We start from the raw sequence: 27,772 nt of genomic DNA, 5'->3' as shown, positions 1-27,772 counted from the left end.
GAAACAAACAAAGTCTCCTTTGTCTCAAGTGCAAGTCCTCTTAGTTTTAAAATACTTGGAAATCTCTGTGATCCTGATCCTTGTGAGAAATACAAATTGTAGACTAAAATGATTACTGGAAGATAAACGACAACTCAACGTTAGAGACCCTGGTGAACATCTTAAATATGGAGTCTAGAGAATGTGATAAAAGAATGATTTTTTGCTTATTTTTAAAAGAGACTTCAGCTTACATGCTTTTGTATTGTAACCCTGGCTGGTAGCTAAGTTAACATGCAGCCACTTGCTCACTCTCCCCCAGTAAGATAGAGAGAACTGGAAAAGTAAAAGTCTGGGAACTTGTGGGCTGAAATAAAAACAGCTTACCAGTTTACTAGTAAAGCAGAAGTTCTGTGCACAAGCAAAACAAAATAAGGAATTTGTTCAGTACTTCCCATCAGCAGGCAGGTGTTCAGCTATTTCCAGGGCAGAATCTCATCATGCATAATGGTTTCTTGGGAAACTTTGAATGCCCTCTCCTTCCCCCTTCTTTACCCCAGCTTTTATTGCTGAGCATAATGCCGTGTGGTACAGCATAGCCCTTTGGTCAGTCTGGGTCAACTACCCTGGCTTGATCCTATCTGCTTGTGCACCCCCAGCCTGCTCACAGGCAGGGCAGAATGAGCAGAAAAGTCTTTGCCTTTGTGAAAGCACTTTTCTTCAACAACTAAAACCATTAGTGTGCTATCACAACTATTTTCACCAAAAATCCGAAACACAGCATCATAAAAGCCTCTAAAAATAAAATTAATTCTACCCCGGAGAAAATCTTGATATATGCTTATTTTATGAGGAGAATAAATGAATGTACTTTTCCTGAATTTGGAAGATGGGCTTCCTGTGCTTCCCTCCGACAACATGGAAATTCATAAAACCTAAAGAAGGGAGTTGCATTTTTATTTTCTCTTGATTAGTCAGCGTGGCTGGCAGAGAAAAAGTACAAATTGTGATATTTTAATGGATATGCAACCTTCAAATTCATGTTAAAGTCTTTTTGAAGCATTCTGTTTCTTTGAGCAATATAAGGTTTAGTTTATTTGATAAATAATAGAATTATAACTTTGAAATTATACATTGGTCAGTCTTTGCACTTTTGCAGTGGGTAGGCTGCAAAAAAAACACCCTTGGTTACATTTAATTGAGTTCAGTGCTTTCAGGAGTGGTAACTGACCTTAAAGAATCTGAGCAGAAAAATAGTTTCTTATCCTTGCAGTCTCTCTGAAGCATGAGGTTAGAATCATAGACTCATAGAATATACCAAGTTGGAAGGGATCCACAAAGATCACTGTGTCCAAATCCTAGCTCTTCAGAACTGCCTAAATATTAAACCTTATTTCAAGTGCATTGCCCAAACATTCCTTGAACTCCAGCTTTCCTCACAAGAAGCTGTAGACCACTATGAGACCTCCCCTGAGTCTCCTCTGTGCTGAATGAACCAAGGAACCTCAGCCACTCATGATATGTCATGCCCTTTAGATCCTTCACCATCTTTGTAGCCCTACTTTGGACACTCTCTAATAGCTTTATGTTCTTATATTGTGGTGCCCAAACTTGCACATAGTACTCAAGGAGAGGCTGCACAGCTCAAAGTAGAGTGAGACAATCTCTCCCCTCTCCCTCTGGAAGCGCTGGGCTCCATGCATGCCAGGCACGGTTGGCCTTTTGACTGCCAGGGCATACTGCTGGCTGTTCAACTTGCCATCATCCAAAATCCCCAGATCCCCTTCCACAGGGATGCTCTCCAATCTCTCAGAAAGGAAAGACAGCACTTGCACTGGGTGGGATGTTCACAGAAAAAGGCATGACATGGCATCCTTTATAAAACAACAAATATAATATATTGATAGAAATCAGATGAATCTTTAAAAATAATTAACTTTTTCAGATGCTGTTTGTTTACACACCCATACTTGTCTTGACTCATATTTTCGTTTGGACTAACTTTTTAAATGAGAGAATCCTTAGTTATGACAATTCATCTTAAGACATGACTAGGAGTTTGTGAAGCGCAAACTGTCAGACCAAAAAGTGTCATCAATCCACCATGCGACCACATAGGCCCTGGGCTACACAGCGTACAAGTTCATATATTCTTCTTCTTGTATATTACTTTTTTACTAAAAGCAATTTTAGTACATTTTGCTTCAGGCATTTACTACAAAAGCATTTAATCATCCTTTAAAGTCTGATTTGTTGAATTTTAAATTAAGATTGACAGATTATGTTTTGACAGGTTCTGGGTATTTATGCTCTCAAATAAGGTGAATCCAAGAGGAAATAATTCTTATCTTGTAATTATGAGTTATACAAGATGAAAAAATTTGCATATGCTTGGCTCGAACTGTGAAGTGCGAATATCTTCAAATCTTTCTACAGTTTTAGCCTATTATATTTCCCTTTTCTGTACAACTGATCTCTGCCTGCCTAATTTCTGTGATTTAGAATTGAAGAACTTTGATGACTCTGTAAAAGTTTCAGACAAAAACGAAAACTTAAATTTGAAGCAGAACAGAATTTTGATTCACTTCTTAACATTTAATATATATGTACACAAAAAAGCCCCTCTTAAAAAGAACACCAACCAAGAGCAAAAATTACATCAGTTATTTCAGTTTTTTATGTCAGTGAATGGCTTGATTACATAACAATTCTAAGACTGAGGTAGCTTGGATCTTATACTGTAATATAAGTATAATATGATTTAATTTAAAAAAATGCAACCCAAAAGATATCTCAACAGGTCCTCTTAAAGTCTCTGTATAACCTCTGTTGAAGTTCCAGTTTCCTCTTCCTAAGCATTTTGATTAAAAATAGATTAAACTTCAAGTTAAACCAAGCAAATGACAATATGGAAACGAGATTTCTAACTTTTAAGAAAGTGATACAGTCTACTTCATTGTTCTGGACCAAGAGTCCTACTTGCTCTAGTTATTATCTTTGAGCTGACAAATCTCAATGTTCAATATTTGTAAAGCTAGAATGAAATATCTTTTTGAATGCTTGGTTAATTTTCAGCACTATCAGTCAGAAAAGACAAATAGGTGCCTTCAGGCTGAATTCATCCAAATATTGTTGTTTTCTCCAGGGAGACATGTGAGAAGTAGAACAACTTGCTATGCTACATTTTTTCTTAGGTTTATCATGAATGTAGAAATGCACGTGAGCATATTTCTTCTAGTGAAACAACACAGCCTTTGAGCTGTTTTTATGCAAGAAAACAGCACATATAGAATCATAGAATGACTTGGGTTGGAAAGGACCCAAAGGATCAAGTTCCAACCTCCCTGCTACAGGAAGGGCCATCAACTTCCAGATCTGGCCCAAGCTGCCCAGGGCCCCATCCACCCTGGTTTTGAGCCCCTCAGGGATGGAGCAAGTGTAACCTGTCAGGGCAGCCTGTTCCAGCACTCACCACTCTGTCTATGAAGAACTTCCCCTGACAACTAACCTAAACCTTCCCTCCTTGAGATTAAAACCATTCCTCTTGTCCTGTTACTATCTTCCCGAGTAAAGAGTTTGTTTTGTAATCCCCTTTTAAATGCTGGAAGGCTGCAATGAGATCTTGCAGTCTTCTCTTCTACAGACTGAACAAGCCCAGCTACCTCAGCCTGTCTTTGTAAGGAATGTGCTCCATACCTCTGATCTTCTTCATACACCGCATTTAAATGAAACGTTTTCTAGTCATTTTCACAAAATGCATTAGAACTTAACAGAACTTGGCCTTGATGGCACATTAGAATCCTTTGCTGTTGCATATCACAATATTATCCTCTCATCTCTGAACATCAAATGTGATTGCTGATGTCATAGAATCATAGAATCATAGAATGGCCTGGGTTGAAAATGTTTCAACCCCCTTGCGATTCCCAGGGCTGCCAACCACTAGACCAGGCTACCCAGAGCCATGTCCAGCCTAGCCTTGAATGCTACCAGGGATGGGGTATCCACAACCTCTTTTGGCAACCTGTTCCAGTGCGTCACCACCCTCTGAATGAAAAACTTCCTCCTAATATCTAACCCTTGTCTCAGTTTAAAACCATTCCCCCTTGTCCTATCACAATCCATCCTTGTAAACAGCTGCTTGTAAACAGTTGTGGAAGGCCACAAAGAGGTTTTCTCCAAGCTAAAAAAGCCTCAGTTTCCTCAACCTTCCTTCATAGGGGAGGTGCTCCAACCTCTTCCAAGAGCTCCACGTCCTTCTTGTGCTGGAGGCCTCAAGCCTAGATGGGGCTTAACAAGACTTAAAAATCCAGATGGGGCTTAACAAGAGCCAAAAGGGACAATCACATCCCTCTCCCTGCTGTCCACTCCTCTTTTAATGCAGCCTTTCTTTGATCTCTAAAGGCGAATGCATGCTACAAATCATTATTATTGTTTGTAATTTAATCCCATAACAACAAAACTTTGTGTCCTGAGTATGTATAGGAAATGACCAGTTGAGAGAGCCTAAAGAAAGATTATTGAATCATAGAAGAGCTTGGATTAGAAGCATCATCTATTTCCAGCTCCCCTACTATGATCAGCATCACCACCCACTAAGTCAGGCTGCCCAGGACTTCATCTAACTGGGACATAAGTACTTCCAGGGATGAAGCATCCACAACTCTGAGCATCCTAATTCAGTGTCTCACTATTGTCTGAGTAAAGATTTTCCTCCTAACATTTAATCTAAATCTCACCTTGTTTAGTTTAAAACCATTTCTCCTTGTTCTGTTGCTATCAGACTGTGTAAAAAGTTGGTTTCCCTCCCTCCTTTTAAGTGCTGGAAGGCCACAATGAGGTCTCCCCAGAGCTTTCTCCTCTCGAGGCTGAACAAACTCAACTCCTTCAAACTTTCTTCATAAGAGAGATGTGCCAGCCCTCTGATCTTCTTCATGGCCCTCCTTTGGGCCCACTTCATCAGCTCCATATCTTGTACCCCGTGCCCCAGACCTGGATACTGTACTCCACATGGATACAGGTACAGGTGGAGGAGAATAATCACCTTCCTGACCTTACTGGCTATTCCTCTCTTAATGTTGGATACAGTTGGCCTTTTAGGCTGTAAGTGCACACTGGTGGCTAATGTCCAACTTTTTGTCCACCAGGACTCCCAAGTCTTTTTCTAAAGGACTGCTCTCAATGTATTTTTCTTCCAGTCTGTACATATATCTGGAATTGCTATGACACGTGTGCAACACTGTGCTTGGTCTTCTTGAGCCTCATTATGTTTCAGTGGGCTCACTTTTCAAACTTGTCCAGTTCCTTTTGGATGGCAATGACTTCCTTCTACTGCATCAACTGTACCACTCAGCTTAATGTCACCAGCAAATTTCTGAGAGTGCACTTGATCCCGCAATCTGTGTCGTAGGTACACCATCACTGGTGTACTGATGGACAGTCAGCTGAATATGAACCAGCAGTGTGCCCAGGTGGCCAAGAAGGCCAACAGCATCCTGGCTTGTATCAGGAATGATGTGGTGAGCAGAACTAGGGAAGTAAACCAGCCCCTGTACTTGGCACTGATGAAGCATTGGTGAGGTAGTGGTGAGGCCTCAGCTTGAGTACTGTGCTCAGTTTTGGGTACCTCAGTGCAGAAGGGACACTGAGGTGCTGCAGCAGATCCAAAGAAGGGCAACAAGGCTTGTGAAAGGCTTGTAGAATATGCCCTATGAGGAGAGACTGAAGGAAATGGAGCTGTTTAGTCTGGGGAAAAGGAGGCTGAGGGGAGACTTTATTGCTCTTCGAATATCTGAAAAGTGCTTACAGCAAGAGTGGGATTGGTCTCTTCTCCCTGGTGACAAGTGGCAAGACAAGAAGAAATGGCCTGAAGTTGTGCCAGGGTAAGTTTAGGTTGGATAAAAGGAAACATTTCTTTACAGAAAGGGTTGTTAAACACTGGAATAGGTTCCCCAGGGAGGTGATTGAGTCACCATCCCTGGATGTGTTTAAAAACTGTTTGGATGTGGTGCTCAGGGACATGATTCAGTGGAGGGCTGTTAGGGTTAGGGTAGTATGGTTAGGACTCGATGATCTTTAAGGTCTTTTCCAACCTGAGTGATTCTATGATTCTGTGATTCTGTGATTCTGTGATAAAGATGTTGAAGAGCACTGGGCCCAAAACGAACCCCTGGGGAGCACCACTCCTCATTGGTCCACCTGAGTATAGAGCTGTTGAACACTGAAAATATATTGATCTATTGTTATTCCCATCTGTGTTCTTAAGTTAAGACCTAGCTTCTTTCAGTTTTAACAGACACTTGTCCATTAATGACAAGAAGAAATATTGTTTGAGGTAGTAATCAGCAAGATAACTGGCATAAAAGGTTGGTAGAAATAGGAAAAATAGAAAAGAAGATAAAGCAGGTGACTTTAGATCAAGGCATAAGTTAAGGAAAGTACTGACATATGACAATTGTCTTGCCTTTCCTAAAGCTTATACTATTCTATTTCTGCAGCATACATCCTGAGAGAATCCGACATTGTCAGAAGGGTTAAGGAAAATCAAACTCCACATGAACGTTTTAATTCTTGAGATAGAGCTAAAACCTAGTATAGTTATCAGATCGTTCAAAAATGAAGGACGTGGCCAGATATATATGAGTGTATGTGTATTTATTTGTGTATTTCTGTCTCTCTATATATGTGTATATGTATAGCCACCATAGCTGCACTATAACCCCTCATTTCATAAATTGACATCTCTAAATCTGAAGTTGAGCTACAAATACATTTTCTTAATGAAATTTTTGTGGCCTAATTTTATGAATGTACTTTAATTTCAGTAACAAAACCTGAAATATATCAACTGTGCAAAAAAGTAGCATTTGGCCAACTTATCAGTCACTACTAATTAGCCAATTACAACAGCTATAATGGAAGTTCTTAATCAAAGCTCTAGAACTAGAATTCCCTCTTTAGCTCTTCCAAAATGATATTGCAATGCCACTGAAGATGAGATCAATTTAAAATTAGCAGAGAATGCTTGTATAGAAGTATTTTGGAATGTTGCTTATTTATTTTTGTAATCTATAATGAATATATAAGTTCAGTTGCAGCAGAATTTCTCCTAATTTAGTTTAGTCAGTATTTACATAGAAACATCTTTGAGCAGATGTAGTCAACAGCAGAAAGTCATTAATTTAATAGATTTAACCATCGTATTTCAAACTAGTGGATGAAAGGTGAGCAAAAGACCATGCTTACAGTCTGAGATGGAAGCATCTTATATGCCTGTGTTGAGACAGTGAATGTTCTACAGAAATGGAGAAAACACTCTATCCATTCTTTCCTGCCTGAGCTGTGTCATTTCTGTCACGATTATGCTGTAATTATTTTGTGGAGTTTCTGCTTAGCACTCTCCCAGAGTTTAACAAATTAGGAAACATGCCACTTAACTAAAAAACGTTACCTACCAACAATCATGAAATCTCCTTTCTTTGTCTCTTTTCAATATGCTTAATGAAGCTACTAGGCTGTGAAAAATTTCCAAAAATCCTTCTGTTTATTATGTAATTAGGATAGGTAATAATCACTTTCACCATGCCAGCACAACTTACGTTGAGTGACATCAAGACCCCATCTAGGTTTCAGAAGTCTACATCTTTTCCTCAGCCTTTTTAATTGTCTGCTCTGTAGCTTGTTATCTCAATCCTACCAAAAATGAATGATCATAGATATATTGTCAAAATATGCATTGAAATGCAATAACATAAAGTCAGCCATCTAATTCCATGCTTAACATACATTGGTGTTGTATAAATTCTGTGTAACACACATTATCCTGAGGCAATTCATTTATCTTTTTCTCTTCTAGTTATACAAGAAAAAATAATAGCACCTTAGAGATAATTTAAGACTGAGGCCAGTGTTTTGATTTAAATTGCATTAGAGAAGCATTATATTCCTCGCCAGATTAAAACTCTTGAGACATAAAGAGTAAAAGTCAGGACACAAGTTTTCACTAGCCTCTGTGAGGTGTTACTTTGTTGTTGTTTTTCTGTTGTTTTATTTTTCTTCTTCCTGTGTCTTATGAATATCACCTTCTCCTTTTAAAATACAGCGAGATAAATTTTGTTTTTCCATATTTCCATTTTCTAGTTTTTTTTATGTTTGGTCTGTTCTTCAAACAGTGTTTTAGAATTAGCAGAGTTTTTTGAAGTCTTGCTCTCCGCATGATGGAATGCTCCTCTCCAAGAACTAAAAAAAAAAAAGTGCTATGGTGGAACAGAGGCTGCTTTACACCTGCTGGGGGCACTGCAATACAAAGAAAAGGAGCAACGAATGCTGGTGAGATTGTTTTCGGCCAGTTTGTCCGACTACATTTTATGACATAATGACATGATTGTAAAGTTTGAACTTCTTTTTTCCTCGAAGTAATTTTTTCCTGATGTATTTACTTTGAATAACATTAATGATTCTTTTTTTTCTCTAGAAGGCACATTGAAAGAAGATTTTAATTGTGTTCTGAAGGACATTCTTCAGTATTCTCATACATACTCATACTGATGAGGAGGACTGAGATAATAACGTTAAAATGAGAATTAAAATATAAATGATAATTTCTGTAGTATAGAAAAAGAATTTTTGAATTATATCCTATCAGCATTCCAAGCATCTTTATTAACTGGGTAATTCTAATTAGTCTACAGACAGAATCACTATAATTGTATAGGTATTATTACATTTGTATTATTTTCTAGAGAGCAAGAAAAAATCAGAAGACTGACCAATCATTTCAATATAAAATGTAAAGTGTTATGCACATTTCTGACAGTGCTGTTGAATAAGTTGTCATTCGATATAATTCATTAAATTATATTAATTTAATTTAAAATAGTCTGTAAGATTTTGCAGATATGAGTGCAGATCAATTGTTGTAACTTCTTTTTCACAGATAAAATATGGACTTTCCGTAGGAAAAAACAATCAGTAGCTGTAGAAGTGAGCTCATAAAAAAACAAAAGTATGTACATATGATTAGGCATACAAACAAAATATGATGATTAAATGACCTTTTAGAAATTTTATTTACTCATCAACAATGTCTCAACGATTCTCTTTGCTTGTCATTTATAGAAGATCTTTCACCTTAGAAGCTGACAAAAAAAACCTGCAACTTTCAGCAAAAATAAGGTAAGATTATCAGAATTGAGAGCTGTCACTGGGAGGAAAAAGATGATTAAATGGATTCACTAACCACTCAAAAGGAAAAGGCTATCCAGGTTCCACAAGTATAGTAGTATAGCTATAGTGCTATCTGCATGATTGACAGTAGTTCCATGCAATTGCATGTTATTTTACTTCCTTTTACTCCTAAAAATACATTCTCTGTACTTTTCTCCCATTACTAGTCAAATTATAATGACTTATAAAGTCTAGTTGTGGTGTGATTTCTGATAACAGGGTGTTATTCTTGCAAAATGGATTCAGTCTTCTTTGCAAATTTGTTTGCATCCAGTTATGCCATTTGGAAAATGGAAGACTTACTTTGATAGTACAATAATCACAGATTAGAGGCTTGGCTGAAGAGAGGTCATTGTATTTCCAGGATTTATCAGTAAACTGCTTATAAGTGCTATTGGTTTGCTGACTGCTTCTTTGCAGTCTTAAAGCAAGGATTTGACATCACGCTCCTGATATTCTGTGCTTTATGATAAATTCTTTGCATTGCAATAACCATTTTGTACTCGCATCAGGTACCTATCTCTAGTTTTTTCAAAAGTGTATGACATGCCATTAGAATTTACTAACTATATTTTTCCTGCATTAGTGTTTCAATAACACTTTCTTTGCATTGTGGAGAAAAAAACAAGATTTTTTTTACTATTTTCTTCTCCTTCGACAACAACAATAAAATAATATTGGCACTATATTGCTTTTAGAAATGGCATAATACTCTGGTTTCATAATATCCCTACAACAAGGAAAATAGATTATCCACACTAATATATGGACATTATCTTTTTCAGATTTGCACTTATTTAAAAAAATTTCATAATGCTCTTAAGTTTCCAATTTTTAAGTCACTTGTGGAGTTTTCTTACAGAGGTTGTACATACATGTGTTAAGTACGTCTTCACTTAGTCATTCATAATCTGGTAATAGCCATTTAGTTTGAAAGCAGAATTATCTTTTATGCTTAACAGAGCAACTGGTATGTTTCATATTTGTAAAAGCTACAATGATCAAAGTAGTACTCTTTCTGAAGTACTATTTCCAAAATGAGAAAACTGAGGAAGGATAAGATCTTGATAGCATTCACGAAATGAAAGGTAACCAAACAGAGAATGGTATGAAACAGCTTAATTCTTAATTAGTTAAAGATTTGCTTACTTCATCTGGACATCACTTCTCATTGTTGTAATAATGCTTATGCTTAGAAGGACACAGATACTGGTAAGTTTCTAAGATGACAGAGAGAAGAGTCATCACCTCTTGACACATATTTGTTATAGTTTCTCTTTCAGACTAGGAGGTGTTAAAGGTCAGGGCTTTGGCATTCAGGCTGAATCTCAAGAATTTGTACTTTAAGTCTTGGCTTAAAATACATTTTCCACATTTACCACAATTTGAAGCTATTTATGAGTGTTACATGACAATCATTTCTTTGTTCATAGAGAGGTTACAAGATAACACAGAATTTTGTGGACAATGGGATGGAACAGAAGATTAAAAATAATAGTAAAATAATATTTTCATTAAGTATTTCCATTTTTATCCTTTTTAAGGCCTCCAGCTCACCTCTTCCCCTTCTGTAACAAACAGCTGACAAAAGCACACTAAAGAACAGTGCAGTGAAATGAAGATAGAAAATACGAATCGTATTAATAATAGCTTTTGCTTATAATTGTAGTCACTTAATATATTTCTGAAACTACTGCACAATGACATTTCTTTAAAAGATATACAGTTCAGAAAAAATTATTGGATCAACCAGTTACAGAGTAATTCTTTTATTATTTAATGTAAGAGGAATCTGAAAGCTCACATTAGAAAATCATATTGTAATGACAGGGTCAGCTACAAAATGTCTATTATCTTGATGTAGAGCTAAATATGTGCATTTCTTGCCCTCATCTTACAAGTTCAAATACAGTTATGAATGTAATTTTCCAGTACAAAGTATATTATTATCCCTAGATGTTAATCTATCATGATCTGTACCTAGAACAGTGATTTTAGAAGACAAAACTCAGTTCAATTTTTAAACCTTGTGTTTACTAGTCAGCTATAAAAAATCCTTAATACTGCCATGCTTTCAGATCAGTGTATTCAGTCCCACCCCACAGAAAGACCTTATCCTTTAGAAAAAACACCTTTTCTCAGTCAAACTTGAGTTGTGGATTTCACTGTTGTTATTTCAAACATATTATTTTGTAATTTCTTACTATATCAATTTCTATGGAACCCAACATTAGAACAGCAGAACACTGATTTTCTGTAGTGTTTGTTATATGGCAGTTCAAGTAACTACTGTACCTTGACACTAGTCCCACAAACTATTTAGATCCTTAGATCTGCCATTCTTCTACTTGCAGCCTTCATTCCTGAGGTGGGGATTTAATAACTCCTATTTCTTTATTTCATTTTTTTTCTGAGAATTCAAAGCAGACAAAGTTGGCAAAGGGACTCTGTTTGCCTTCAACAAATCAAAATACTGAGTCCCTTGTTACATTGGACTGCATGAAGTGATGGCACAAGCCAAACTACACCGCTCTGTCTCCATTTCATATTACAAAACTGTCTAGCAACTTGGCTGAAAGCAAAGAACATTTTTTATAAAGAACATTTAAAATATACAGAACATTTTAACCAAAAATCTTGATGTTACTTTTGTAAGCTGACAACAGAAGAGGTTTTCAGTATGTAATAAAACTTGGAGGATCAAAGAATCACAGAATCACAGAACATAGGAGGGAGTTAAAGAAACCTCTGGGGATCATCTGGTCCCACCCTCTGTTAAAGCAGGTTCCCTACAGCCGGTTGCACAGGAAAGCATTGATGTGGGTTTTGAATATGTCCAGAAAAAGAGACCTCACAATCTCTCTGGGCAGTCATTTTCTGTGATCTGTCACCCTCACAATAAAGAAATTCCTTCTCATATTTGTATGGAACTTCCTGTATTCCAGTTTTTTCTCACTGCACATTATCCTGTTGCTTCCCACCACTGAAAAGAGCCTGGGCCTATCCATTTGACTCCCATACTTAAGGTATTTATAAACAGTGATGAGATCCCCATTCAGTTTTCTCTTCTCCTGGCTGATCAGTCCCAGATCTCTCAACCTTTTCTCATACAGGAGATGCTCCATGCCCCAGGATCACACGTGCTCTTGACAAAAATGGAAATTCCTTCTTCCTAGTCAGGAAGTAGATAATGTAAGGAACTCTCTGATACATGACTGTTACAGGTATCTTAGAGAAAGATGCTATTTTATACTTAAGTCCCGATGAGAGAAGGAATTATAGATATTCATATCAAGCCAACCCCTGATAAGTGGTCCAAGAACCACAACAGAAGGTAACTCCAGATTTCAGGGTAGCAGTGATTGCTTTATTCAGCCTCATGCACAACAAAAGAAAAATTACCTTGTAAAGTTAACGTGTATATTGCAAAAGAATTTCGTACTTTGATATGACATGTAGTCCTTCCTCTTTAAAGCATCTCTAACTACCTCATAGGAAAAAAACGACATTTCTCTCTTTCCTTGTATATATGATCCTTTCTTGGCCTTAAGGGCCTACTTTAGGAGCAAAACTGAACTATGATCACGTTCCAAAACTCTTTCTTAAAACTTACTAAACTGCAAAAAAAAATTACAATATTTTTCTTGTAAGGAAAGATTTGTTGTACTATCAATTTGTGACAGTTTTCACAAGGTAAGAGCTGGCTTATGACAGGCAAATTGTGAGTGTGTTTCGATGTCTATGATTTGATGTTATATATTAAACTGCAGTTATTTCCTCAGACAGTGAGGGACAGCCATAGAAGAACGTGGTTAGTTTGTGGTTATGGTTTAGGCATAGGATATTCAAAAAACAGGATGTACAACAGTCGCATTGCATGAATGGTGTCGTATTTCAAATATAATTTTCTGTAAGACTTTCTCTTCAGGGAGGAGTTAAAGCTTAGTGATGACTACAGGCAGACGTTTTGGCAGTCCTAACTCATAGACAGCATTTGTTGGATCTAAAAATATGAAAATAAGAAAAATAGTTGTATTTGTCATGCTTGAGTTTGAAATGAAAAGGAATCCTTATTTTTGAATCTTACAGTTGTCTAGCTTGTGAACATATTTCACACAAGGAAATGAATTTGCAAGAGTGTTTTAATTTTCATTTTATTCATTTTCAACTTCCTGACGTATTTCTCAGAAGAGTGAATTAATCAATAATCTTAGTGTCAAAAACACATCATGCATATATGAGAGCAGAGAATTTAACTTCTAGCTAAGTTAATGGTCATTATTAACTTTAGAAGATATATGAATTGTAGGATTTTTTTTTAAATTTATCATTAGCATGCCTTGAGCCTATTTCTACGAAAATAAGAAATGCTATGAAGTTCTAGAATTTTGTTTTTTAAAGAATATTTGGACCTTCCCTGATTTTGTTAGTGAATCAAGTGAAATTGTAAAGGATCTAAAATACAATAGGTTAAAAATATCTGCAATCAGGGCACACTTTCCCTTGAGTTGGCTTTCATGTGACAAGGCTTTTGGTCAATTTAAATTCAAATGGACGTATCCTTAACATAATTTTTGTTCAATATAAAATTAACTATGTTGGTAAATAAAAGCTTAATTTGACCAAGAGATCACTTGAGATATAAATGTGATTGATGTCTGCCAAGCCTATCATGATCTTACAGTCTTATTCTCCTCCCATGTTTAATTACTGTATCAAACAAGATATTTCTTCTTCGTGTTCAATAGCTGTAGCAGAAACAGTTCACTTCTAATTTGGAATACAGTCTTGAAACCTGAAGTGTACGTTGTTTTTTAATATGGTGTAAAAGACATTCAGAAACTGAGAGAGACAAGAAAAATAAGTGCATATTTTGATTGATCCAAAAAGAAAATATTTTATTTTAGGGAAAAGCATATTCTTACAGCTTAGGAATGTCTGCCTGTTATATGCTTGAGATATATGTATATATATATATTTTTACCTTAAATCTATCTATATGTGCTTTTTTTTTCTCCAAATTCTTTCACAAAAATAATTTTACTATCTGTGTTAATAAGAATGATTATTATAATAAAAAACAGCAATTCAGAATCAAAGTCAAATAGTGAAAGACCTCTTGCACTGTTATGTGTTTTCTCTGTTCTTTTCCTAATTTTCAACCTCCAAGGATGGGGTATCCACAGCTTTTCTGGACAAGCTGTTCTAGTGCCTCATCACCCTTGTCAAAAATAATTTCTTACTGATAAGTAATCTAATCTAATCGGGTTCATGAACACCTGAGGAACCTGAATGTCTACATGTCTATGTGTCCCGATGAGATGCATCCTAGAATCCTGAGGGAATTAACTGTTGTAGTCGCAAAGGCACTCTCAAATATTTGAAAACTCATAGCAATCAGGTGAAGTTCCTGATGACTGGAAAAAAGGCAACAACACAGCCATTTTTATGATGGATAAAAAGAATGACTCCGCGAACTACCAACTTGTCAGTCTCACCTCTGTGCCAGAAAAGATCATGGAGCATATCTTCCTGGAAGCTATGCTAAGGCAGATGGAAGGCAGGGAGGTGATACGGTAGAACAGGCATGGCTTCACCAAGGGCAAACCCTGCTTGATCAGCCTTGTGGATTTCTGTGATGAAATAACTGCATCCATGGACAAGGGAAGAGCCACTGATGTCATTTATGTGGACTTCAGTAAGGCATTTGACACAGTACCTCACAACATCCTTCTTTCCAAAATGGAAACATATGGATTTGACACATTAACTCTTTGATAGACAAAGAACTTGTTGCAGAATTGAATCCAGAGAGCTGGACTAGATGACCTCTAAAGGTCTCTTCCAACCCTGAGGATTCTATGATTCTATGAAACCTACCCTTTTCAGTTTAAAACAGTTACCCCTTGTCCTGCACACCCTTATAAAATGTACATCTTTCCTGTATGCTCCCTTTTAATACTGGAAAACAGCTGTAGGTTCCATTGAAGCCCAGCCCTCTGTAAGCTGAATAGCTCCAACTTTTTTCAGCTTTTCTTCAGAGGAGAGGTGCTTCAGTCCTCTACTTGTGGCCCTCCTCTCGACCTGTTCCAATAAATCTATGGATTGCTTCTGCTGAGGCCTTCAGTGCTGGATGCAGTGCTCCTGGAACTAAGAATAAATACATGAATGTGTAGATCCTCTTTGCCATAGTGGGGGAAACTTGAACTCTCTAACCTGAATCATTTGTTTTTTTCAAATTAGTTTTTAATGCTTGGGAATATTTCCAGGCAGTTTAGTTACACTTTCTATATGAAAAGTTGATGAAGTAAATTGTTTATGGGGAGAAGAAAAGGCAGCTGCTTTATGAAAGATTTTTATTTTTATGTGTTTTCCTTTTCTTTCAAATGTATAACATGCTTGCATTATTGTGTGATGCTGAAATTTGTATTGTATGCATTTTTTTGAAAAGCGCTTTATGTATGTAGTAAAAATTATCTGTTTTAGAGAAGTGTGACTGTATGAATGACATTAGATTTGCTACTCCTCAAGAGAGATAGCATTTCTCAGCAAGATTGGTCTGTAGTCTTTGTTGACATCCTAATGTTGCTGAAGGGTTAATCTAATCATATGAGCCCCTGTAACAAGGGCTAATCTAGTTACATGCACTTGAATGTGTTGGTGGACCTTAGAGGTATACTTCACTGTGCAGGTAAACCCCAAATTCTCATGACCTTGTGACCTCCTCCTACTCATGCACCACAGTTTTTCTTGGGAACTTGCTCACAGATGCAGAAACCTTAGTCTTCAGGTTGATGACTCTGATTTCTCGTTACCCTTTGACCTCTGGGACTTCATGCATTGTGAGTATCCATGGGAACTTGATAGGCTATTACCCTCATGCACTATTTGGACTAGAAGATTTCTCTGAGTACTACTGAGCAGTACAACGTATTCAATAGTAAGTATTGACTTGCCTTTCAAAGCAGAATTATGTGATACTGATAAGATTGATTATATCACTTCTAATGTTGATTCTGCAAGGTGAACTTAAGGGAAACCATATTTCCAAAAGTCTGGTGCTTTCTTAAACAAGATGGCAAGACCATCTAGATAGCTTGCAATTTGGAAAAAAAAAAATGCAGCATGAGTAAAATACTAGGGAAGAAAATGATTTGTTTGCTTTCAAATTTTTCATTCATGTTACTAATAGAATATTATGACATGAGGATTGAGCCACGCTGCACTTTCAATAAAGTTTTGTACAGAGATATTACTGTCTAGGGAATGTTTAAATCCAGCAGTTTTAAAGAAATAACAAGACTTTTACACAAATTCTGTAGAAGTATACAATTTCCATGTCTATAGTGACGACATTTTAAGATCTGTACTTTTCACAAAGTATTTACACACTCTATAATTTGTTGTAGGTTCAGTTAGTCATATCCATGTCATTGCTTATTTTCATTCCTGAAGCATTCATTATAGACCATGATATCCTTTCAACAAAACTACAGTAAGGCAAAAACGATTTTATATTGGGTCATTGACCCTGATATATAGAACTGAGGCTTAACTGGTTTCCCCACTGCCACTTATAGGAAAAAACTTTCGAGATTTACAATTGCTAAATTTTTTTGTTTATTTTGAAGCATATACATTTAAAATGCCCCTTATCACATGTGTGCAGTCTCACCCAGTATAACACTATTACTGACAGGTATATTTTCACATATGATCTTATTTTGGCACATGAGTTTGATTTATGTATGCAAGACATAAAGACAATTCTGCTTGTTGGGTTAAGCAAGGGATTTAAAGATTCTTTGGACCTTTATCCTTCAGTATTGGAGTATCGGTCGCAACTGTTTTATCAGTATGGTAAACACAGATGAGTGTTTGTGAGACATACTTCTTTCAGAAAGAAAGTCCAGTAATGAAAGGTGAGTAATATTTGAGAATATTGATGGGTTTGTAATCTGTTGCTTGTCACAAAAAGAATGCTGAAATTTTGACCCTTCACAAAGTATTGTGTGAGATACTCATGATAGAAAAAGCATCTTGCACTTTAATTTCTCCTTCATTAGTGTTGTTTGGTTTCATAACACAGCGGAGTTCCATATAGAATCTTTCATCTCACTTTGGATCTTAAATGGTTATTATGTTAATGGCATGAAGTAGATATCCTTTAATGTTATCGATGCATGCAGAATAGACTCTGTCTATTCATGAAAACGAAGGAGATGAAAAACACAAATGCTTGGAAATGTTTTTGTGAAGTATGAAGGAGTTGCAGCCTTTTTTGTCTTGATCTTATTTTCTGTTTCTTAGAAGAGCAGAAACTTTCAGTTGCTGATGTCGAGGAATTCAGTCCATCGTGTGCAGGACACAGTGAGAAGGTTTATGTAACAAGAAGTTGGGAAAGGTGAGCTCTTAAGATGGAGAGAAATAGAGTAAAGAGGGTTCTACAAAAGGAATCCAGAGCATAGTGAGCATAACTCCACCAGCTCTGGTGCAATTATGATTAATGACACCACTAATTATAATTAGTAACTACTGGATCTTTTTGTGGCTAACTTCTTTTTCTCAGATTGTCTTATATATTAAGCCTATTTTCCTTCTTTTTTAAGCATACTTTTTTAAATGTCGAGAATAGATTTATCCAAGAGATTTTAAAAGACTATTTTATATGTTTTAACCTTTCACTCATCCTAATATATGTGCTAACCTTGATTGTTATACAGTGGATATATTCCATTTTAAATACTTGCTTGCTTTTCTTTGCTAGAACACGAGTCAACCTTTTGTAATTCAAACGCTTCTTTAAGTCTGTCATTTAAATACTTTAAAAAAGAATCAGGTGATGTTGGTCTAAGTTATTAATACAAGAACAAGTCATCAGATAGAGAAAAAAATATTCAGTAAAAAATAGCTGAGCTCCTTTAAACTTGTAATTATACTCTTGCTCTCTCACTTCTAAAATGTTGAAAAGTGTTTAAGCCAATAAAACACAAGTTTTTTAAGTAACTGTTACAATGATGTGTTAACAGCCTATTGCTGCCAAATGGAAAATCTGTGTAAGTGATCAGACTTTGTGTCTCAGGCCTAATAAAGCTTCAAAGGCCAACCGCATTACCAAAGTGATGAGGGGTTTAGACTTTAAAACTATACTCACAGTTCTCATGATTTGTTGGTCTCTATATTACGTTTTTAAAGGCACTTTCTGTAAAAAATGAGTGTGTGGAAGCCAAGTCTAAAAAAAAAGATAGGTAAGAGAGTTACAGGTAAGCAAGATATGAAAATAGAGGTAGTTTAATCAGATAAATGTGGACCACAGATTAATCCTGATATGATTAAGTACAGAGATGGATGATCAGTGCTAAAGAAACGGGGCAAGAAAATTGCAGGGACATTTAGAAGTAGAGCATTATTTTGTAAGTTCTAAGAATGTAGCACATCAATTACAGCATTCAGTGGTTGCTGCTCTGGCAGCTCTTAATATAAAACAAGCTCATCAGATGCTTTGCCAGATAACCTCTGGCTCTTATATAGATTTTTGAACAAAGTATATAAATTATACATCATGAACAGCTCTGTCAGTGAAACCCAGCCTGAACAACTCTATAGATACTGCTTGCTAAGCTTTTATATTTTTTTCTTGACCAATTTGGTAAATTATGAAATTACAGTAAAGGTGAGTTTCATGTCAAAGTTGTTAAGATAAAAGTTCCTTTTAGCTCCTTCTCAGAGAAGATTTTGGGTGAAGAGGAATGGTAGACAATATCTGAAATGAATCTAGAGGCTGTTTTAAAGTTAGACAAGTAAGAAATATTATGTCTGTAGTTTTTAAAATTCATTCTCAGTTGTTGTGCATGTCATTCCACAAATATTTGGGTTTAAGAGTAATTTACTGAATAGTCACTACTGTGCCAGAAGGGTGGGGATCACATACCTGAAATTGTTTTAGATTATGGTTCCTTTATTTTAGCTATAAATATTGAAGCAAAGAACTCAGAACAAGCTAAAAAAACCATCAGTTTTAATTCATCATCAGCTGATGTTTCAACCATTCAAACCATTGAAAGAACAGAGTGAAGCAGCCAACACCAGTTCACAACTGCAGCTTGTCTTCTAGTAACTGAGCAAACTTTTTTACACCACTTCTATGTCTGAGGATACATCTAAAAAATGGTAAAGGATTCTTTAAACAATACAGGTTAACATACACAATTGTCAAAGGAAAATTAAGACTGGTCTGAATGAAGAATAAAGAGAATTATCTGTGTAGGGAAGTTCCAGAAGGGACAAAGGATAGAAGGGCTATAAGCAGTACTAGTCTTGATGACACATAGAAGAGCATGCTAGCAAGACACAAAGTCTGATCACTTACACAGATTTTCCATTTGGCAGCATCAAGCACAAATCTCAGTGATGTCTGTAAATTTCATCTAGACTGTGGAGGAGCCTGTAGTTGAATTTAGGTAGTAAAAAAGGTAAAACAAGGAGAATTGTATACTATTTTTTATTCTAACTTACCCCATGTAATCCAACTAACTCCTGTTTGATGCTCTGGTGAAAATCTTGTGCAACAAGCCCTCTTGCTCTCTATGAATATGTCTATATATTAATTTGAAATAAGTAATCGCTCATAGAGTCCAACTATTGTTTCTCCCTCATCATCTAGCTTGTCTTTGCAGATCAGCAAACGATTACAGATGTTGCATTTCCTAGAATCAACTGTAAGCAACAGTGTGGCTTACAACAGCTCCTTCTCCTTCTACAATATGGACTGTGTGCTTGCATACTTCTGATGTGATGGCAAATATTTGTTCATATTTCCCCTTCCAAGACTGTATCCCCACACTTTGCAGTCATACATTTCATCACAAAACTCTTCCAGGCAGTTTTTCTATATTTAATATTCTGTGCTGTGCACATAGCAGTTTGTCTTTGTGCATAGTGGCTTAAACTTTGAGAAGAAAATAATGAAGACTATAATTCTCTTCAGTATAATGGCTGGACTGCCTTCCTCTCTTCCTATCAGATTCAGTGCTTCTGCTAGGGTCCAGCTGGGAACATGGCAAATGGAAATTGCCATCAATCACTGAATACCTTCCAGCAACTCAGCAGTAAATGATATTTCATTTATTATCCTTCTCTGAGAAATAGTTAAATATAGTAACATCAGACTACAGTTGTCATCTTCACTCTTCACATTAATTGACATTTTCAGAGTTGGAATACTGGGATTCAGGAGTGTCAGAAAGGTTTCCAGTTTTTCAGGAAAAAAAAATAGTTGTTTTTTTTTTGTTGTTTTTTTTTTGTTTTTTTTTTAATCCAGATTTTGTTATTGCTGTTGTTCACTTTCTAAAGCTTATTTTTCATGTTTTATTGGGGTATTTTTTCTGTTTGTTTTTTATTTTGTTGTTTTGTAAAATGTGTTTTTTTTTTCTCTTAAATCTGTAATTTTCACATTCCATCTGAAGAAATGTTTATTACAAGGAGGGATTATAAATCCTAAAATATTTTGAAACCACCCAGGTACATATGAAGTAGTATTACAATACATCAATACATGATATATATTCATTAATTATATGTCTGTGGGTTTTTTTAATCTGATTTCAGTTTCTGGCACATACGTGTCATATACATGTAAATATATAAAGGGAAATATTTAATCCTTCCTTTATAAAGTCTTCTAAGCTGCATTCTGGCTCTCAGAAACTTGCTAAATTATCTTTTTTCACCAATCCACTAGAGGAGTAAAGCAGTAAAGGTTGTAAAACACTGGTAAATCAATCAGTTGAGTTTAGCTGGTTACAGTGTCAACCATTAATCCACCAGTTTAAGTACGACACATTATTCTTTTGTATCGTAAATGTTAGCAAGTTAACCAAGGCATGATTAGATTATTTATTTTCACACATTTGATTTAGGTGTTTCATGTGTTGTTTCATAATCCCTTGGGGGTGAGAGGAATTTAAACCTTATTGTGATACATTTGGTTTGTTTATAGAGCTAATGGTTTTCACTTCTGTGTCTCTATCTGTTTGAGAAATTACTGTTCTGGAACAGGAACCAAATACAAGTACTAAAATTAAAATACAAAATACTAAAATTATTAACTGCAGCATGTTATAACCTAAATACATAATGAAAACTATAGGTTTTAATGTGCATTTTTGTGGAAATAAATGATTTTCTGAAGCCAAATTCAGCTGACATTCATGTGAGCAATTTGTTAGCAACATAAGGGTAACACATATATTGTAATATATGTAAATACAACTGTAACATTATGGAATACATACATGGAAACAAAATATATCAGGATATTTTTATTTAGATTTTTTTCCCTCAAATATATGTACAGTGAAAAACATGGAAATAATTTTAAAGGTGTGTAGCTAGTCTATGTCATGTAAGAGAAGAAAGAAAAGAAATTGTGGAGAAGCAATATAAAATTCCTACATCTTACTTGTTATCTTATAATTTCAAAGTGAACTTGTATGACTGTGGCAAAATTTTTTATCTCAGTTGCTCTTGGCTTTTTTTTCTGGAAAATATCCTGTAAATATGAGTACCTCCCAAAATATCTAGTTTTCTTGAACTTGAACCAATATATCTAGTCTTGAACTTTTCTTGAACCAATATGCATGCATATATATAAAAACATATAATTGCATGTTAACATCACACACTAATTGTGTATTTTGTATGTATTATACATATCCATCTATACTGCATGTATATATACAATACAGAGAGGCTTTGTGTATATTTTTAATAGATGTATTTATATAGAGAAAAGAACTGGTTGAGTGCTTAACTGTCTTTATAATATATATATATTTTTTTATTATTATTATTATTTATTTATTTATTTATTTATTTTTTGCAAAAACAGACTGCATAATTCCCTTGCTGAAAAGCGATCTTATTCATGTCTCAACCTTAGCAGTTAACTTTGTGTGGTTATTTCCTGAAGGATGAGCTGTTTCCTCTCAGTGTAGATAAACAAAGTGAAGTGTTAGAATGGGAGCTAATATTGTGACAATTCTCAGCAGTACGGAAGAAGCCAATATGTTAGCGTTTTGTTGCTAACTGCTTATTTCTACTCAAAGTGAGAGCAAGTACTGAACAGGAAGAAATGGCTCTACAAGGCCTTTATCCAAGTGTAGAAGATCCTTTTGTATGTTTGACTGGAAGAAAACTATGTATGTGTACTGCTTTCCTTAGTCCATCTTCCACAACACAGAGTTAAGGCCTGTGCTTCTGGCTGGGCAACCCCATAGAGCACAGAAGTTCTGGGCTTGTGAGAGTTTCTGCCAGGGATCCACACAGGCTGCCTTGTTCCAGATGAGTCCCTCTGCACAGAAGGACGCCTTTTGTGGGACATGGGGACAGAGACAGACATGCTTTCTATGTTTCTGTGCATCACATATACTATGAATTTTTTCATTGTCTTATACTTATGTTTAAGATCTGTCATGGTAAAATAGAGATGTGAAGGAGGAATTTTTATTTTTAGAAGTCTTCCATTAATTCACATGTTGAGGATAAGAATTCAGAGTCTGTTACTCTTTTCAGATGTCCTAGCTTTTTCAAAGACTTTTCTTCTTAATAGGGACATCTTTACTTCAACAAGACTCTTTGTAAAGGTCTGACGAGGTTCAATCTGTTATTGACACACCGAAAAGAAAACCAATCTTAAGAAAGTCATTCTTATGTGGGTTGTACTTTTTTTTTTTTTTTTTTTTTTTTTTTTTTTGTATCCTCAGCCAGGAAATATTTTACTCAGATGATAGTCTTAATCTTTTCACTGATATAGTCTAACAAATTTGCTAGTCTAAGCAATCAATTAAACATGCTGAAACCTAGTCTCTGGCAGCAAGGCCAGCTGGCATGAAATGGTCTGTGTCCATTCAATTAAGCTTTGTTAGTCTCCAAAACAGAATGGTGGCAGGCAAAATAAGTACTGGGAATGGATCCTTGCATGCATTCATTTCTGAACCTCCAAAACATTGTTTTCTTAATTCAAGAGCCTGCCAAGACTTCTCTATCAACAGATGATCAAGTCAAAATACCCAAATCTGAGCTATTACATTGGTTAATTTGCTAGTACAGACACAGCTATAATATTACAAAGACAGGGCTTAATATTGCCTTTAAAACTAATGTTAAAAAAAAAAAAAAAAAAAGAAAAAAAAGAAAAAAAAGAAAAAAGAGTTCTACAAAAATACAGTTTCAGTCAGTAAAAAATGAGGTTGATGATGGAACTGGAAGACAGCAAGCCGTTCTGCTGTTTTTCTTTGAGGGTTGGGGGGGCAATTGCGTGTGTGTTTCAAAACATCTCTCTGACTATAAAGCCCTCCTGTGTGAAGACTGAATGGCCCATTTACCTGAAACAATGGAATGTTAGTATGTAGCAGACGTTTTTAAGCAAGGATTATAAAATCTGTGCAAATGCCAAACATGAGGATTTCTGAACAATCTATATTCTGATCCCACTTTGCAGTTTCTTGGTTCTTCTATAATCTTCTCTCCACTTTAGGAACCTGCCTGAATAATAATATAAAAAGAAGTATTACTTTTCTTTTTTCCCTCAAAAAAAAAGTGGAGTGGATTTTAACCTAAGCAAATCAACCATATAATTGCTTGCAAAATACGGATTTGTTCCAAAAGAATGAATTTCAGAGAAATGGCAACTCCTCAAAGAAATCACTTATGAGACTAAGGGTTGGGTTTTTTGTTTTTTGTTTTTTGTTTTTTTTTTTCTTTGTTTTATTTTGTTTTGCTTTTAATACTCAGATATCAGAGTCATTTGAGTGCAATTCAAGCCCTGAATGATCTGTTAAAAATAAGGTATCTTTCTATTCTTAGCAAAAAGCATCTTGTATCTAGGAGATCAGGTGAGGTTTTTTTTAAGTGTTGCTAATCAAAATTGCTAATATCTGGGCTTTTTCTTTTCTTTCATCTTTAAGAATGAAGACAGAATACAGATCAGTCAAAATCTGTTTGCTGTCTTTGACACAATTCAGCATGAGGACATTTTATCTTCACTTGTGTAGAGGTGACACAACTTATTTTGTCACTTCTGATCGCTGCAGTGTGTGGAGAGCAAAGGAGAGAATTTCATGGGCAGCATTTGGTGGGGGAGATTCACACTTATCCTGACAGAAGGCCACACTACCCATGAATACCACTCACGTCCAAAATCCTTCTGTCTTGCTACAATGCCCAACTGCTTCAGAGCAGTACTCCAACTACTTGCAGATAAAAAATAGATGTTTTCCTAATTTTGTTTCTCCTGGTTAATTTAGAGGGAAAAAGATATATTTTTCTTCAGTAAAGCCTTTGACCAGAATTCCAGTCATTCCGGACAAACTCGATATTGAAACCAGAGTTGTTCCCTGTGCTGATGGACATTAAAACACATTAAGTAAGACTCCATCAGTAACAGAGAATTCATCACTTCATGCCCATTTGCTGGATTTATGTAGGACTCTGATCCACTTGAGGATCACTTAGTGGCAAACTTTGAAGAAATATGATCATAAAGCTTGATTGCTAGATGTAGAACTATATTTAAGACAAAATCATTGTTGTAAAAATTATAATTTCTTAATAGATATTTGTCAGAGATCTTCAGTGACATAATCTTCTAATTCTTTTTTTTTTTATTTTGCTGTTGCTGTTGTTGTTGTTTATTTTATTTTATTTTCCAGACTCCAATATTTGCTTTGTTGGATATAAACCCTTTTTTTTTTTTTTTTCCTTAGATTGAAAGCTAGCTTTCCAAATATGCTTCCTAAAATGAAGTTACAAGACTTGTTTATTTGTTTGTTTTATTAGCAGGGAGAATTTAAATCTTTATTCTTTTTAAGGTCTTTAAAGAAATGTGATTAAAATGGTAACAAAAGCAAGAATCCATCCAATTTCCATGTACATATTAATAAACCTCTGATCCTTTCCTCGTGAAATTGTGTACAAAGTACTTGGCAAGACTCTTTATGGTGACCTGGAATATAGACTTTTTTTTTTGAGAATGTTGTAAGCACTTGTCCTGGTTTCATCTGGGACAGAGTTGATTTTCTTCATGGCATCTGGTATAGTGCTGTGTTTTGGCTTTAGGAGAAAAACAATGATAAAAAATCATAGAATCATAGAATGGCCTGGGTTAAAAAGGACCTCAAAGATCATCTAGTTTCAACTCCCTGCTATGTGCAGGGTCACCAACCACCAGACCAGGCTGCCTAGAGCCACATCCAGCCTGGCCTTGAATGCCTCCAGGGATGGGGCATCCACAACCTCCTTGGGCAACCTGTTCCAGTGTCTCACCACTATCTGAGTGAAAAACTTCCTGCTAAATCAGTGTTTTAGTAGTTGTTGAGCAGTGTTGCACAGCGCCAAGGACATGTCAATTTCTCAGTTTCTCATATAATTCCAGTGAGGGAACTGTGGGAGCACAAGAGCTGGGAGAGGACAGAACCAGGACAGCTGACCAAAAGTAGACAAAGGGATATACCATAGCACATATGTCATGTGAAGAAGCTATAAAACTGAAGAATTGGGTGAGGGAGGGTGGGGAGGAGTAGGCAGCTCATGTTTGGCAACTGGTTAGGCACTGGTCAGTGGCTGATAAGAAATTACATTGTGCATCATTCACTTTGTAAATATACATGCATATTGTATTATTTTTCCTTTCCTTTTCTATCTTAATAGTTTTTATCTCAACTGACAAGTTTTACTTTGTTTTTTATTTTTCCAGTGCTCTCCAACATCCCGCTGGGAATGGAGCTGAGTGAGTGAATGAATGGCGGTGTGGTGCTGAGCTGACTACAAGGTTAAACCACAACAGTTCTGTAATGCCAGGTCTCTTCTGTATATTGCCAATAAAGAGAGGTGCTTGGGCACTTTCAGAGGATTGTCTTTCACTGAAAAAAAAACAGATTTTAGCCCTTCAAAACAGATCCTTGTATAAATTGACACAGGAATAAATGTAGGTAGGTGTTAATACACATCTGTGCATATTTTCAATATGCAACATCCTTCAGAGGTGCTATCAAAATATGTAGTCTTTGAGCTTAGTGCTGACTAACGTGAAAGTACTCATATTTTCTCAGTAATCCCTCTCAGTTGCTTTATATTACTCCATAAATACTTGCTTTCAACTTGTCCTACGCTGAAGAGCACCTTTACCTCACTGTCAGGATGTGGCCTCTTTCTGCTGCAGAAAGGCATGAGGAAACATTCCTGGAAGTTTAAAAATCTTCTTCTGTACCTGGATGCAAAAATCTGAAGCGATAGAAACAGTAACATGTCCTACCATGACTAATTAGCATTGTAAATTATACTGTTTGATCCTGCCTTGTCCTGCAATCTAGAGCAAATTAGCTTATGTTTATTCTTAAACCCATAATTTGTTTTCGCTGCCACCCTGTTACCATTTGCCAGGGGACTTCAGACCTCAGGTGCTCCACTGTAGATATTTGACCTCTCATTCTTCTGTTTGTCTGCTTTGTCCTGGCGAGACCCTTCCTTTTCTTAATGAAGTCAGCTGAGGAGACACGAGGCCAGCTCTGGCCGGTGGTAGGCTGCAGCCTGTTTAGAGATGCCTCAGGCCACACAGAGCAGAGGGGAAATGCCTCAGCCTCACTGGGGAGGACAACGGTCCCTCTGCAGCCTCACTGGGCAAAAGAATAGGAAACAGGGCAGATGTCGTCACACCTTGCCTGGCTGGCATTAAAACTTCAGAGTAAAATCTGCTCGTGACGCTGGCTGTCAACATTTGTTCTTCCCAGATGGCAGAGGTAAAATGCTTCCAACCTTTGAAGGGCATTAATAATGTTTCATTTCTCTCATGTATACTGCATTGCAGAATGTTTTGACCTTTAAAAATAAGATTAAAAAAACAATAGGGCAATAGCCTAGAGGACTTCTGCAATACATATGTATATTTGTTCTGCTTTAGTTAATGAAACAGTTGGAAAAAGAATACAAGTAAAGGTTCAGACAGTTTGTTACCAGCTGTACACATCAGATCGATTTCATGAAAGATATCACCTGTAGTTAACGACTTAAACAAAGCTACAATGCTGTACATCCATTTGAAATGGAATTTTCATTAATACAGGACCTAATAATAGGTTAGGTAATAGATCTGGTATATAAAGCACAGTCAAACAGAAATTTATTCTAACTACTATGCATAGGAAAAAAAATAGTCACAAATTAAAACAAAAAAACGCTCAAAAAAAACAAAGAAAAAAATGAAAGATTTCTGTATTTTTTTTTGTGTTCATTATTTAGCAGCAGAACTGTAGCTGAACCAGTCTTTAAGGACTCAGAATCAGTTTAGCCCTCAGGGAGCTCACTCTCACCTCTGTATTGCCAGGGCATAGCAAGATCCACTTGACAACAGCTGACAACAGGGCTGCTCTGACAAGCCCTTAAAGGGCAAGACAGGTAGTCACTAAAATTAGGGCACTGCTTGTATGACTACGGTTTCACAGTTCTGTTCCAAGATGACATCTGGCACTTTTGCACTTTTTTTTCTTTTTTTTTTTTTTTGGTATAATATACT

The 27,772-nt window shown here is 36.1% G+C and overlaps 1 long non-coding RNA gene across 2 annotated transcripts; it reads left to right on the top strand.

The window, feature by feature from the left end:
- Window positions 1-4,612: 4,612 nt before the first annotated feature.
- On the top strand, window positions 4,613-27,412 carry LOC125685552 (uncharacterized). Of its 2 annotated transcripts, XR_007373468.1 has the most exons (4): window positions 4,613-8,307; window positions 9,097-9,153; window positions 17,515-17,608; window positions 25,958-27,412. It is a non-coding gene; the product is annotated as an uncharacterized LOC125685552 (long non-coding RNA). The 2 variants fall into 2 exon arrangements; XR_007373467.1 differs by having other exon boundaries at window positions 9,097-17,608.
- The last annotated feature ends 360 nt before the right edge of the window (window positions 27,413-27,772 follow it).

The sequence above is a fragment of the Lagopus muta genome, chromosome 1 (assembly GCF_023343835.1).
Source record: "Lagopus muta isolate bLagMut1 chromosome 1, bLagMut1 primary, whole genome shotgun sequence".
NCBI lineage: Eukaryota > Metazoa > Chordata > Aves > Galliformes > Phasianidae > Lagopus > Lagopus muta.
This window is presented reverse-complemented; position numbering and strand designations above follow the sequence as displayed.